At 36.4% G+C, this 15,566-nt stretch overlaps 1 non-coding gene across 1 annotated transcript; it reads right to left on the bottom strand.

The window, feature by feature from the left end:
- Positions 1 to 3,813: 3,813 nt before the first annotated feature.
- Positions 3,814 to 3,885, bottom strand: TRNAE-UUC (transfer RNA glutamic acid (anticodon UUC)). The gene has a single exon. It is a non-coding gene; the product is annotated as a tRNA-Glu (tRNA).
- Positions 3,886 to 15,566: the final 11,681 nt, after the last annotated feature.

The following is a 15,566-nucleotide window of genomic DNA, read 5'->3' as shown; positions in this document are numbered from 1 at the left end:
TTTACATATAGTGATATTTCATAAAAAGCAGATATGCTAGGTTTTTTTTTGCCTTCTTCCTGACACCTCCACTTAACTAATAATTGCCATGAGAAAACAAGATAACTCTGTTGTGAAAAACACTAAACTTACAGTGTCCTGCAGCTACAACCATAAATCTGAAATAGAAAGGTTGATGCCACTTACATGAAAAAGAAAAATGCAGTTGTTGACTTCCTAAGACTTTTTTTTTAAATTTTTATTAGAGTATAGTTGCTTTACAATGTTGTGTTAGTTTCTGCTGTACAGCAAAGTGAATCAGTTATACGTATACATATATCCACTCTTTTTTAGATTCTTTTCCCGTACAGGTCATTACAGAGTATTGAGTAGAGTTCCCTGTGCTATACAGTAGGTCCTTATTAGTTATTTATTTTATATATAGTAGTGTATATATGTCAATCCCAATCTCCCAATTCATCCCACCTCCCTTCCCCCCTTGGAAACCATGTTTATTTTCTACATCTGTGACTCTATTTCTGCTTTGCAAATAAGTTCATCTGTACCATGTTTCTAGATTCCACATATAAGCAATATTCCTAAGACTTTTAAGAAACAGAAAACATTATGCGAATTAGTTGAGACAACTAGGTATTTAATAGAGTTTGGTTTCATTCAACTATGTGAATAGTTCTCAGAATTCTTATCAAATATCTGCTTCCCTTTTTGATTCCAGGTCTTCTCTGATAAAGTGCTTCTTAGGTGAACCCAGCCCCACTTCGACTGTCAGAACCAGCCTTTGGTTGAACTGACAGAATGGGCCAGAGAGGGGAAGGATGGGGCTGAGAACCTAGATAGACTTACAGGTGTCAAGCAGCCAGAGAGGCAGGCAATCTGGAAAGTTCCAAGCAGCAGTCGTTAGGAAAAGGTCCAGACAGTTAAACAGAGCCCAGATGATATGTTGAGATCCAGACAGGCCAACGATTGGTATAAGAGAGGTCTTGTAACGGATGGCAAGGAACAAGTCATGAAGATAAGGTTTAATGCAGACAGAACCTAATCACAAAGACAAATTTTGGACATGAATTCTAGGTTAGGAATGAAGCTAAGATTGGTTATGATAAGGCAGGAGGTCAGAATGAGATCTAAAATGAAGGTGGCAGTACTGATCATTGAGATTATGGTTCCAGAATTGGAGATGAAGTTGAACCCATGGGCAGAAATAGAATGGCTTCAGCTACTGGGATTAGTTAGCTTTTGAGGTTCTAAGCTAGATACTAAGATTAGTATATTCCTGTGATAACTTTATTTAGATAGATGCCTGCTGCCATTTCCCAACACAGAGGAAAACATAATCTTTATATCGTTCTGAATAGTGCAACTTGCTTATAAAATCTCATCTTAAAATGTCTTCTGTTACACATTCATTCCACAAACATTTATTAACTTACTGTATTTCAGATACTGTGGAATACTGAGGTGAATAAAACACAGCCATTGGCCTTAGAAAATGTATAGGTTCATGAAGGAGCAAGCATCTAAAGTAATGATTACAATATGGCGTGCCAAAAGCACAAGGAATAGACGTAACTTTCATGAAGTCATTCAATCAACCAAATGTATGGAGTGCCTTCTATTTTACAGGCACTAGTCTGGGAACACAGGATAACACTGAGTCCAAACTTGTGGTGTCATAAAAACCTTCCAAGAGAAGGTGAAACTTGATCCGAATTTTGTAAGAGGTAGCCAGGTAAAAGGATGTGGCAGACATTATCCATTCTCCCCTTCCTGCATACAAATAGAACCCTGATTTTTTGAGGCAGCATTGTGTCTAGTTAAAAGCTGCCTACCCATTCATACCCCATTCTAGGTATGAGTGACCATGTAAGTGAAAGCCTCTTGGACGGGGCTTTGTTGAAAATCATTTTTTCCCAATGAAAATGAACTTAACTGACAGGTTCTTCAATCTTCCTTTTCTTCATGCTTGGAATGCAGATATGAAACCTAGAGATGGAATCATCGTCTCACAGCCATGAGTACAAGAGCCTCCTTATAATAATGGTAAAATAAAAAGATAATAGGAGTCTTGGTCCCTGGTGATACTATACAACTTCTATTTCCTTTGGGTTTTTGTTTAAGCCATTGTAGCCACTTCTCTATTATGTACTGTTAAACACAATTCTAAGTAATAAAAAGAGCACTGGAGTTTGGTAGTAGAGAGTTCAAGAGAAATTTGCCAGGCATAGGAAATAATGGCACATACAAAGGTGTGGAGTGAGAAGCTTTCAAGATGAAGAAACTGTAAGGAAACCAAACTAGTTGGAGTTATGAAGGGAAGGGGACCAGAGATGAAATTGGAGAGGTAAGTAAAGACCAGTTCCTTGTAACCCATATTAAGGAGTGTGGGCTTCGTTGTAAAGGCAATAGAGAATCTCTTATGGATTTTTTAATGACTTAACATTTGCATTTTAGAGAGAACATTTTATTAGAATATTTAGGAACATTTGGGAGAGGAGAGACTGATGGCAGGCAGACTAGATAGGAGATTTATAATCATCCAGGTGATTAAAAACCAAAGCTAAGGTAGTAGAAATGGAAATTGATAGACCAGATTGGAGTTATTAATTATAGATCTCTAGAAGAGACTTGAAATATATCAAGGAGGTAGAATCAATATAGATTGGATGTATGAATTTGAAATGGAGAACATCTCACAAGGATGATTCTCAGGTTTCTGTCTTGGGTGACCAGATGGTTCACCAAGATTGGCACTACAGGAGGAGATGGTTAAGTAATGATCCAAACTCTGATATCTCTGATAACCAGAGAGAATTTAAGTATGTTTTTCCAATTGTAAAAGTATCTCTCAGGAGCAGTGATAATACAGCCTCAACTCTTAAAGATGACATTTATATAAACTTAGTGTTTTCAGAAAATTCCTAAGTAGATTGAGATAGAGGTAATGGTATTTTACCTTCATACAATACAATGTTTAGGCTGTTCTTTAATATTTCTTACACTGTTAGAAACAGAAACAAAATATGAAAACAAAGATAACAACACCAAAACAGCTATACTATAGGAACCATAGTAATGTTTTTTGTTTGTTTCTTTGTTTCCTATTTCAGCCCAGTTCAACTCGGTAAGGAGAAAATGATGAATGGAAAAGAATAAGAGGGAAAGAAATGTGCCATAAGAGACATTTAACAGATGTTATTTTAATGTGTCTGACATAGCTCTGCATAGTTTTACACCTTTATGAGTTTATTGTGATAATGGTGGCAGGAAGATGCAGGCTCCAGGCACCGCTAAGTAATGAGACAATTTTGAGTTTTACTTGATACTTCCATTAAAATCTTTTCACAATGTCTGTGCTCTTTCAATTTAGCCTAAAGAGTACTCACATAAAAAGCCCTGGCAGTGGCAAAGGGAATCAAAACTACCTGCATTCTTTTCCATCTATATGTCTTCTCTTTGGTTTGGTCGAGCTGAAGGGCAGAGTAGGTTGGCACTTGTTATCAGCCCGTGTAGCTGTCTCACAGTGAAAATAGTGATGTCCAAAGTCTAGTAACCATGACTAGAAAGGGTTGGTTGTGCCTAAACTTCTGTACTTGTTTGCATAAACCAAGAGCCCATATTTGGACAAAAGTAATGAGAGAACTGTAATCATTCATTTCATCTTGGTAGGATTTGGCTTATTGCTACTGCCTTCTGAATTAAATGGATTTAAAGGGGCACTTAAAAGACTTAGAAAAACTACTCTTGCTACAGATGTTCTGCTGCTTTGTTTATTTGTTTGTATTTGGCTGCACCTCGAGGCTTGCGGGATCTCAGTTCCCTGACCAGGGATTGAACCCAGGCCATGGCAGTGAAAGTGCCAAGTCCTAACCACTGGACCACCAGGGAATTCCCCCTGCTGCTATTCTTAAACAGTGGAAGACTGCTTCTAATACAAGAGAGGATATTGGTGTGATGGGAGAAAACCAGATATTGTGGAATAACTAGGTTCTTACAAGCTAGAAATATGGATTAGGAAGTTGTTGACTATGGTCACTTGAGCTTTATTGGCATGTCAAAGGAAAAACTGAAAAGAAAGGGTTGCTTTATAAAATGTATTTTTTGGGGGACCATGCTCATAAGTAAGTTTGGAAAACACTCCTTGGAGTAGTCAGACGCTAGGATAGTATTTGCTAAATTATCATTTCAAGGCCTAGATACCTAGGCATCAAGTGTATTTTTAGTTATATGTTTAATTCACATCTTTCTGACACAGTGCTCAATAGTGAGGGGAAGTTTAAATCCCACACTCTGGGATTGGATAATAAAACACTCCAAGGGGAATTTTTTTCCTGATCCCACTTTACATTCATCTCATACTCAGAAGGACAAAGGTTCATTTCACTTTTAACTTTTCTTTTTCCCTACCACAACCTCATCACAGATGGTTTTCATACAAATGTGTGATCCTTTTTTTGATTTACCTCAATTACTCTTTCTACCTTTCATTTCCTAGAGTACTTTGCAGAATCCCAAACTATTTTAATTCCAAAGCAGATTAGTTATATATCAGTACAAAATCCAAGGCTCACCAATCAGAAAGCTAGGAATGAAATAGGTGTCTGTCTGCGAAGGCATTATAGTGATTTGGGGCCGGACCAGGTGGTGAGGTAGTGACAGAAGATCTTCACTGTTGCCACTTTGCTTGGAAGCAGGAAGTTACAGGAAGAAGCAATAATGCCTTAAGAGGAGTATAACAGAAAGGAAAAGAACAAGAAATAAAGCTGAACGCATAGAAATAGCTTCTACTTTACTTTTCATTATATCTAAGGGCTCTAGAGTGCCATCTGACATTTCTACCAGGAGGAACAGTCAATAAAAGGTATGAATAATTTTCATTTATATATACATTTTATACCCCAAATGTGGAAATCTGAGAATGAGTTCAAAGTCAACTGGACTGCGACTGTCAAACCCCTTTGAAACAGTCTCTTTGTTTCAAAGTCATGTTATTTGCCCTTGTAAGAAGCAAAATAAACAGAGTAGTTTAAAAGAAAGTTGGGAGATAGTTGGGCTTTAAGAATTTGACAAGTTCGAGAAGTAAAAAAGAGAACTCAACTTTTCTTTTATATGGTGGGGGGTGTTTATCCTATTTAAAAAAAAATCAGAATCAATAACTAATTTATTCAACAAACAATTATTGAACACCTTCTATGTGTCATTTGGTGATGAGCAACATGCTAGATGTGTTAAAAATGAGAAGCAGGCAGGATACATTTCAATCCAGGAGAGGAGGAAGGTGATTCCATGACAGGATAGCAGGTGAGATTTTAGGTCAAATGTAGCCGTTAAGCATCTCTCATATTCTACCAGGTAGGTGACTACCTACATAAATACCAGCCCTACCCCACTCAGTAGGAAATAAATAGAGGCCCTGAAATGTATTCCCATTTTTTCCTCCCATTCCTACATAATGAAGACAATAAAAACATCATTTTAATTGAGAAGTTGATGGGTATGAGTAAAAGCTTGCACGCTTTTAAAAGTTTCTGCAGTTCTCAGCCTTTCTGTGTTCTTATGATAAAGCCCACAGTGGCCACTTCCTTAGTGTATCCCCCCAGGAACCATTAGCTTTTACTTTACTTTTTTTAATAGACTTTATTTTTTAGAGCAGTTTTAGGTTCACAGCAAAACTGAGGAGAAAGTATGGGGAGTTCCCATATACCTGCTACCCCCCCCTGCCACCGACACACAGCCTCCCCTTCTATCAACATCGTCCACCAGGGTGGTATATTTATTACAAATGAGGAATCTACATCAACACATCATTTTCACCCAAAGCCCATAGTTTACATTAGCTTCACTCTTGGTGTTGTACATTCCATGGGTTTTGACAAATGTATAATGACATGTATCTACCATTATAGTGTCATACAGAATAGTTTCACCGCCCTAAAAATTCTCTGTGCTCTGCCCATTCATCCCTCCCTCCACCCTAACACCCGGCAACCACTGATCTTTTTACAGTCTCCATAGTTTTGCCTTTTCCAGAATGTCAGAGTTGGAATCAAATGGTATGTAGTCTTTTCAGATTGACTTCTTTTTACTTAGTAATATACATTTAAGATTCATCCAGTCTTTTCATGGCTTAATAGCTCATTTCTTCTTAGCACTAAATAACATGCTTTAATAGCAAACGATGATACCCACCAGAATTACTAAAATTAAAAAAAGAAACAACTTTCAAAATTAAGTGTTGGCTAGGATGTGGAGCAGCAGGAATTCTTATACACTGCTGATAGAAGAGTACATTGGTACAACCACTTTGGAAAACTGCTTCTCTGTCTTCATTAAAGCTGAATATGCGCTTAACTTACGACCCAGGAATTCCACACTCAACATAAATACATACATAGATTCACCAGTAGCATGTACAAGAAATTTCACAGCAGCATCATATGACAGCCAGAAAATAAATGTTTATCAACAGGAGAATGGATACATAAACTAAGGTATATTCAGATAATTCAATGCTTCACAGCTATGAAAACGAACAAACAACTACCACTGGCAGCAATGTGGAGGAGTATCACAAAAAATGTTGAGTGAAAGCTATCAGACACAAAAGGCTACATACTCTTTGATTACAATCATATGAAGTTCAAAAACACAAACCTAATCTTTGATAATAAATAGTGATTAGCTTTGGATAGGAGGGGGATAATGAGTGGGAAGGGGAATGAGGGAGACTGAGTTTGATTATGTTCTATTTGAGTTGGGTGATGGTTACACAGGTCTTTTTTTTTTCTGGCCGCACTGCACGGCTTACGGGATCTCAGTTCCCCAACCAGGGATTGAACCCCGGCCACAGCAGTGAAAGTGCTGAACGCTAACCACTAGAGCACCAGGGAACTCCCACACAGGTCTTTTCATTATGTGAAAATTCATCCAGGTGTATGCTTGTGGTTTGTATACTTTTTGGAATGCATATTGTTATATTTCAGTAAAAACATTTATTAAAGAAATGTATAAGCAGTTCAGTTGGACCTACTGAGATCTAGAAAAACTATCAGAATATCTATGACAGGAAGTCTACATTTTTTCAAACACTCACTTATTGGGAATTAGTAAACTACATAATGGGTCAATCTCATGTGCTAAGGATTGCCATTTTATAGATGCAGTGGGATTGGAACTTTGGTGTGTCTGATTTCAAAGCCTATGCTCACGGTCACTATCCCATTACTACCTTCTATTATGATTACATACTCTCTTCCAGACATACTTAATGCTAAACATTTGTGGTTCTGTATATTTTCTTATTTTATTTTATGACACCAAGGGATAGCGAAATGCTAAGTATATCCTTAATTATGTTTCATGATACCAAAATAAAATTGAAAGATATTTGTTTGCTCTAAACAAGGCCAAATAACTACTGCATGTACATATGTATTATTTTGTGCGTGTTGTGCTCACAAACCTTAGGTATATGTACGTGGTGTATCATTATATCTTTTGAATAATTCTTCACTTGTTTCAAAATGCTTTAATATTTTGCTTAGCATTTGACCACAGCTGAACACTGAGCAGACAATCTCACTGAATTGTCTGTGTTGGACATTTAAGGGTTTTCCACCCCTCTCAGGATGTATGAACTAATTCAGAATCTTTCAGGGTATGCAAGCAGTTTAATTTTTTCCAATGTGCATTGACTTGTATGCAGAGATATTAAATTGTATCTGTCACTGTTCATCTGTTGCCCAATGATAACATTTGCTTAGTTCCCCAGGAGTGTTTTGTAATTCCGCCCCCCCCCCCATCTTGACTAACTCTAATATTCATCCTTCTCTGGTTCTTAATAAATTGGTGAAACTGCAACCCCACCAGTCATACATAGGACTGTAGCACCTCTCTATTAACCTTTTATACACACTGAAATTTGGTCATTCATTCTTACTCTTAGCCTTCCACGTCTTAAACACTTTATAATCCATAGCTAAAGTAGCACATGCTCACCCTTTATTTACTGAATTTAAAATGTAAGCACGAAAGGATGTGAGGATAGTACTGTTTTCATAGAAGCACTTTTTTTCCTAGAAGTTAGCCATTTAGTTTATCTATTGAATATCATAGATGATACTTCTCTGACTTTTTTCATTAATAATAGTTTGTCCAGTATTCTAGCTTTCCTCCTGTATTCATTATGGTTGCTTTAACTAAATGCAACTGATATCTTTGAAAGCATATATTCATAAGACACTTTATGGTATAAATTTTCAACTCATTTTTTTATGTAACAGTAGTTTCAAAAATGACATCAGAATTTAATGTACACATCTTTGTTTGTGATATAATCTATCAATTTTCTTCACTTAATTTTTCAGAGACTATACTACAGAATTCCTAAAAGGGCAAAAACAAATAAAGCATTATTTCCTAAAGTAAGGCTTGCAAAATTAATAATTAACATGACAAGGTAGTTAAATTTTTGACATCCTTAACATTGTAATGCATAGAGCTAGTCCAGAAGACCATTAAGTAATCATTATCTAAATTATGGAGAACAGTAGATCCTCATTCCGCCAGGTAGATGCAACAAACTAAGAAATCTTTCTTTCTTTTTTAAAAATTTTATTGAAGTATAGTTGATTTACAATGTTGTGTTAATTTCTGCTATACAGCAAAGTGATTCAGTTATACATATATATGTTCTTTTTCATATTCTTTTCCATTATGGGTTATCACAGAATATTGAATATACTTCCCTGTGCTATACAGTAAGACCTTGTTGTTTGTCAAACCTTTCTTTATTATAGAGTCTAGGTACTAATTATAGAACAGCTACCGAAGTTTGAACTTGTTCAGAGTTAAAAACAATGATACACCCACATGCTCTTTCAGCCACCTTTCAGTAACCTGCCTGTTTCAAAACTTGGAAGCTTCAGCTCAGATTATTAGCTTTTACCATTTTTTTTCTTTTTTTTTTGCAAGATACATGGAAAGGTGAAATAGGATAGAAAGTCATTACAATTCAATGGTATTCCTGTATTGCCTGTAGACTTAATATTCTGACTTGTTTTTCTCATAGACACTTGGTTATAAATCCAAATGAATATTTTTTTTTAATCAGTCTTGGAAGAGAAATATCTCATCACAACCTGTTAAGCTTTATTTGCGAGAATGTAATGGAAAGTTTAAGAAAGGAGGAAGAGACTTACAATACCAAGATTTTCATGAAAATTAATCTAATCTATTGCTAAACTCAAATTCCAAGTCTGAGTTTTGAAACAAACTTTCCATGGCATTCTAACTAATCTGTGATGACTGTTACATAAATAGCTTTTTTTGCTCTACACCAAATACAAAATGCTCTCATTTCCAAATCCCTGAAAAGCTGTTTGTGATGACATTGAATAAACAGGAATCCTTTTAAAAGAATAGGCCATTGCTACAATCAAGTCAATTTCAGCATTCCTTTCCCAGAGCTATTTTGCGTATTGGGTCATACAACAGTTTTAGTCCTAGTAACTGTCTATTTTGGGAGCTCACCTACAATCTGGTGACATTATGGAAAAAGTATGAAATTAGAAGTGCAGTATGAATAAAAAAAGGCAAACATCCAGAGTTTAAAAGATTATATTAGTACTTAGCTACTTTTCATGTATAAAGGTGCTTTTCAAGCACTAATTAATCATCTTAAAACCCCTGTAAGCATGGCTGGGCTAGAAGAAAATCAGAGTTTTGAAGAGAGAAAAGTGAAAAGTTTCTAGTGGAGCTATATTTTTCCATAACTCATCTCCAGGCAGAATCTCTTAAATAGGTGTCAATTAAATTCTGCCTATCTGAATAGTCAGGCTGTTCAGTAGATTAAGAAATTCAGTTTTGCCTGAAACCCTTAGGGATAACCCAAGCCTTATCCCATAGTCAAACAAAATCTCAGATTGAGAAATCAAGGAAGCCCAGAAGTATCCTGGATATTTGTACATATTCAGGGTCAGTGATGGACTAATATAAACCTAAATACACTGGTTCTAACTAGAATTGGACATATTGCTAGGAAAATAACCAGTTAACTCACCATGTCTAATTCCTTATGGGTCAATAATTCATTTCTGACTATGGCAGTTTCATTCAAACTTTTGGGGTGAAGGAATGCATTATGGGTGTCACTGCCTGCCACTGGCAGGCCTGAGGCATAAACAAGAGAGAAGACCAAATAGAAGGGAAGAAGTGGTTGTGGTAGAAGATCACCAACAAATTCTTAAGATGTCAGCCATAATTTCTACCAATGGCCTGGAGGGCAGGGAGATAAATGCATTACCTGTTAAAGCAATGGAATGAGTAAAACTAAATTCAAGGAACAGGTCATGCTGGAAAGTGCAGGAAGATCACCACATAAGTTGACTTATCATGTTCCCCTCCCACCCTCCCCCTACAGAATGGAAACTACTAAGGTAGAAAGTTTTGTACGTTTTGTTTACTGATGAATGCATATACAACAGTGTCTGGAATATAATAGGCTCTCAATAACTATTTGCTGACTAAGTGAAGTTTAAGAAATGAGTATGGGATGTTACCGAGTGGATGAGTGAGGGGTACAAAGCACACTGAGCTCATTACAGTGGATTGTTTATCGACTACTATTTCTATAGACATGTGGACTCTATCTTAAAGCACAAGTTCTCTATGGCTGCTGCTTTTTAGACAAATAGAATGGAGACCATTGAAGTGAACTGAGAAAAGGAGAGAGCAACAGGAGAGGGGTCCAGAGAATACTGAAGGGTGAAGGGGTGATATATTCTGTAGGGTCCTGTTGTCCATTGTAAGGATTTTGGCTTTGACTCAAAGTGAGGTGGGATGCCATTGGAAAGTTTTGAGGAGAGGAGTGACTTGATCTGACATAGATTTTAAAAGAATCTCTTGGGATGCTGTGTGAAGAATAAACTGTAGGAGTAAAAAGGCCAAAGCAGGGAGACCAGGTAAGACACTACTACAGTAATCCAAAACACAGATGATGGTGGTTTGGACCTGAGTGATAGCAGTGGAGGCTTTGAGAACTGATCAGACTGAGGGTATGTTTTGAAGGTAGAGCCGGTGGGATTTCCTGATGGATCGGACATGGCGTGTGAGAGAAGGAGAATGAATCAAGGCTGATGACAGTGTTTTTGCCCTGAGCAAATGGAAAGATGGAGATATTTACTGAGATGGAAAAGGCTTGGTAGTTGAAAGATTGGGGATGTTAGAAAAAAAAAAATAGGTTGGAGATTTCAGTACATTTTCAGATAATATGTTTCTTTCTTGGCAGGGGCAGGATGGCAGTGGTGGTGGATACTAATCATTTCATTGTTGCTTGTTTAAGTCAACAAAACTGTGAGTGGGGATTTGGGGGGTTGTTTTTTGGTTTTACTTCTGAGATTGAATATAATGCAGTACAAAGAATCTTCAGAATATCTATCAAGGACAGAATAGATTTTATTATAGTAGATTAATGAGCACATTAAGATAAACTCATTTAGTGTTTTACTGTGATAATTCACCAAGAGAAATTAAGTATTTTGGGTGCCTATTGGTCCTCTTAAATTGATTGATACCAGTAAACTGTAAATTAAATATACATATGTGTACAAGGTGGAAACCACTAGCAAAAACAAGATCAGAGTGACAGCCAGCCACACCATATTAAACTAAAAAGGCTACACACACACACAACTCAGAAGTTACACTACTTTCTGAAAGTGAAATCTTAAGGAGTGTATTACTGATTTCATTCTTGTAAAAAATCTGTACAAACTCAGTATGGCTAATATTATGGCATTTGTTAAGCAAACAAATATTTGGAGACACACCCATATCCTTTGATCCAGAATTCCACTTCTACTAACTTCTCTTGAGGTAATATTAAGGATGTGCACAAAGATTTACATCCCAGAATGTTTCTCAGGGCTTTTGTTATAATAAAAATTGGAGACTGTTTAAATAGCCAAATATAGAGTATTCTAAAAATTTATGCACATTCACTCAATGGAATACTATGCAACCAATTCAGAGAATATTGTTGAAGTGTACATATTAGTACAGTAAAACCTGCCTGACATATGAGTGAAAAAAACAAGTTAGAAAACAATATTACATATGACCCCACTTGAAGAGGTGTGGGGTTAATCTATTTTTGATAAGAAAAGTTCTGCAAGTGTATACCGCAAAATGGTAACTGGTTTCAATGGTGGGATTATGGACAGTTTCTATGGTTATCTCTATTTTCTAAAATAAACTTGTACTACTTTTATAATAAAAATGTTCAAATGCATAGAACAACAAAGATTACAAGAGACTAAAGCATTTCATGCTTTAGAAAGATAAACAAGTCTTGTTTTCCCTGGAGACACACCCTTGTTCATGCATCATAGGATAAACCTTTAACAGCATATTATTACTGGCACTCCCTGGCTACAGTATTTCTGATTGAGATTAGTATGAGTTGCCAAGTTAAGTATTTAAAACACTCACAAAAAGCCCTTCCAATGTGAGAAATGTGGCTAAATACCCGCATGATCATAAGATGACTTTCAGGGTTTTACCAATTACAGTAATAATTTAAACAAATAACAATTAGTATGCATTCTCGCAGAACCTTGTGTGCTTTTGCATTAGCTATACAAAAAAGGGACTAGGGAGAAAACTCTCAATAGAAATGAGAGAACAAATAACCAGTATCTTTAATTTTCTCGTTAAAGATCCACTTTTTTCTCCATCTGGCCAGGCAAATAATGTAGAGATGGCCAACTCTAGATTATGCAGGGTCATGAGGGGCGGAAGCAACGTGGATAATTGAAATCCACTGATAATCTGGAAACCTAATTTTACCTAATATTTGCAACCACCTCCTGGACAGAACCCTCAGTAGAGCTGCTAATGAGAAGCATAATTGAGTGGTTTGAGTTCATCTGCTTTCAGTTATCCTTTGCAGGTGCTAATGAACAGTGAAGTGGTCAAAAGGCTGTCAGCCAAAGGAAGTGGTAGGAGAAAAAACAGGACATGGATAACCCCAGAAACTGGATAATCAGCCTTGAAATTGTTGAGTTGACTAGAGTGAGGATCAGCTATTAATTATCTGCTTAACTAAATTCCACAAGGATATATATCATGAAACCAGATCTTCATATTAAGGGTGTTCATGTATACAGAGTCTATCTTGGTTAACATGAATTATGGTATAGTCTTAGAAATTCTCTATACTGCGGTGATTTTCCTGGGCAGCAATGATAGGATATTTATTGTCAGAGCACAGCTAATCAACTACAGGCTCCACGGCTAAATATGGCCAACAGGCTGCTTATGAGTCAGCACTCTGGCAGACAGCCCTTCTTTTAGACCAATGGGAATATGATTGACTCACTTCCATGCCTTTCTGGGAGAGAATATAAGCATTGCTGGTATCCAAATCGTTTTTTTTTTTTTTTATTATTGCTCCAAATTCATGTTTTAGTAAACAGCTTTTTGAAAGTATTGTTATGGTGAACATTTTGTGGTTTATGTTAAGCATTTGGTTTTCAAGAATTGTTGAAAATAAATGCTTTTAGAGTGCAGTTATTTTCAAGTATTACACAATAAACTCTAATATTTGTAACTAAAACTGTATCTATGTTTGATTAGTAATTAAGCTCTCAACTGGTTATGAAAGTAATTTCCTTTTATAAGGCTGTACTTTAGGACGAATTGCTTGATACATTCACTAATATTCAGAGCTTCAGCTATTTCTACATATGATTATGAATGCAACTCTCTATAGTGGTAGTAAAACTGTTTTCCATTTATGGCAGTAGTTTAAAACAAAGTACACTGTAAACTATCTGATATTTGTAAGTAAAACTGTATCTGCACATGAATATTAATTATGTTTTCTATAGCAATTGTGAGAGTAATCTCTATTTATAGCACTCATTTTGAGTAAATGAGAATTTTAATCATTTTAATATCAACTGTTATTTCTTGATCTTGTCCTATGATAGTGTGTCCCTTTGCCCATATTGTGAGCAAAAGGGCAAACAAACTAGTTTTATAAAAGGGGATTGTTTAAGCCACTTGAATATTCTAGATTACTCCTTAACTTTTGCTTAAAACTAAATAATTTTCATTTCAATTACAGATAACATTTACCAAATTCTACCTAACTGAAAAAACAAGTCCCCAAATTTCCACTTTAGTGAAAATTTGGGTAAACTCTAGCCCAAGTTACTTCCATGAAAAACAATGGCATGAGTAGATGAATTGTAAAATTTATTCATGTTGCTTTATATGTACTGACTCATGTAATACTTGGGGGAGATGGTACTATGACATCTCTAATTTATTATAGATGAGAAATTAAGATTAAGTAATTTGTCAAAATTCACCTAGAGCTCCTCAGTGGCAGGGCTCAGATTTAAACCCAAGCAGTTGACCTCTGGAGTCAAGCTTTGTAATTCTCCATGCTGTATAGTTTCATTTAGATTTCTGTTGCCTAACATATGCAGCCTGCGTATGACTACTTTTAGGTACTCCCGGACCATCTTCTAACTTTTATCTCTGTTCATCTGGCAAGTGTCTACTATGTTCAAATAGGGCCACAGAAAATCTATTTATACATAGATTTTGAATTAATTTTCATGTGTTTGTCAATTTGATTTCTCCCACAGTTAATCAGTTCTGTCTTTTATTTTATTTTTTAAACCTTTGCTATTTGATGCCTTCACTTCCACCATGGACATGGATTTCTATTAAACAAATAAACAATAAGGAACTAATTATAATACACTGCATTTGGAAAGCACTTTCACAGGCTTGCTCTCATTTGGTTCTCACAAGTTCATTTATTATTTTTTAATTATAAAAACTACTCAAGTGTAGCAGGAGTCTTCGAGTGAGAGGCTAGGTTGTAGAAGTACTCACTGTGGATGGAAACATGTCCAGGCATATCTAGATGCTCAGGAGGACAGACCCATCAGGGATTTACTTAAATGAGGGTTTAAGGGCTCTGATATGAGTTATAATAACTGGGTAAGTTGAAATTAACATCTGCCCCAAACAATAATACCCCTCCCTGAGTTTTGGGAGAATAAGAGCCTTCCTTTGAATAAGAATTCAGTTTAATAGATGGGAAAGAACCAACTTTGAGGGAAGTTATTATTGAGGTAAACTTCTTTGATTAGGAAAAAAATGGTCTGTGTTAGAGAGGAAGGGGTGGTTGAGTAGAACACGCGTGGGGCTGTGCTGTGCTGAAGGCTCAGTGTCGGGGGTGGCTCTGATAGATAACGGTTCAAATAAAAGAGCTCTAGCATTAGAGTCATCCTAAGAACTTGAAAGCACAAGGCAGTGCTATTTGTGGCTTAGTAATACACTGATGTACAAGTAAGGGCAGAAATGACTGTCGGAATGGAATGGAAAAGCAACTAAGGCTACAGCATCATGGCTGACATCCAGAGGCATGAGAGAAGCAGTAGTTTCTGCTAGGGACAGGTCTGGAGCAGCAGAGGCAGAGATGACAAATGCCATAAGGAGGAGAAAAACCATCACTAGCCATTCATAAACCATGTGAACCACATTCCTTG

This window comes from Eubalaena glacialis, chromosome X (genome assembly GCF_028564815.1).
Source record: "Eubalaena glacialis isolate mEubGla1 chromosome X, mEubGla1.1.hap2.+ XY, whole genome shotgun sequence".
In the NCBI taxonomy this organism is placed as follows: domain Eukaryota; kingdom Metazoa; phylum Chordata; class Mammalia; order Artiodactyla; family Balaenidae; genus Eubalaena; species Eubalaena glacialis.
The sequence above is the reverse complement of the archived record's forward strand: the minus strand, read 5'-3'. Positions and strand labels throughout refer to the sequence as shown.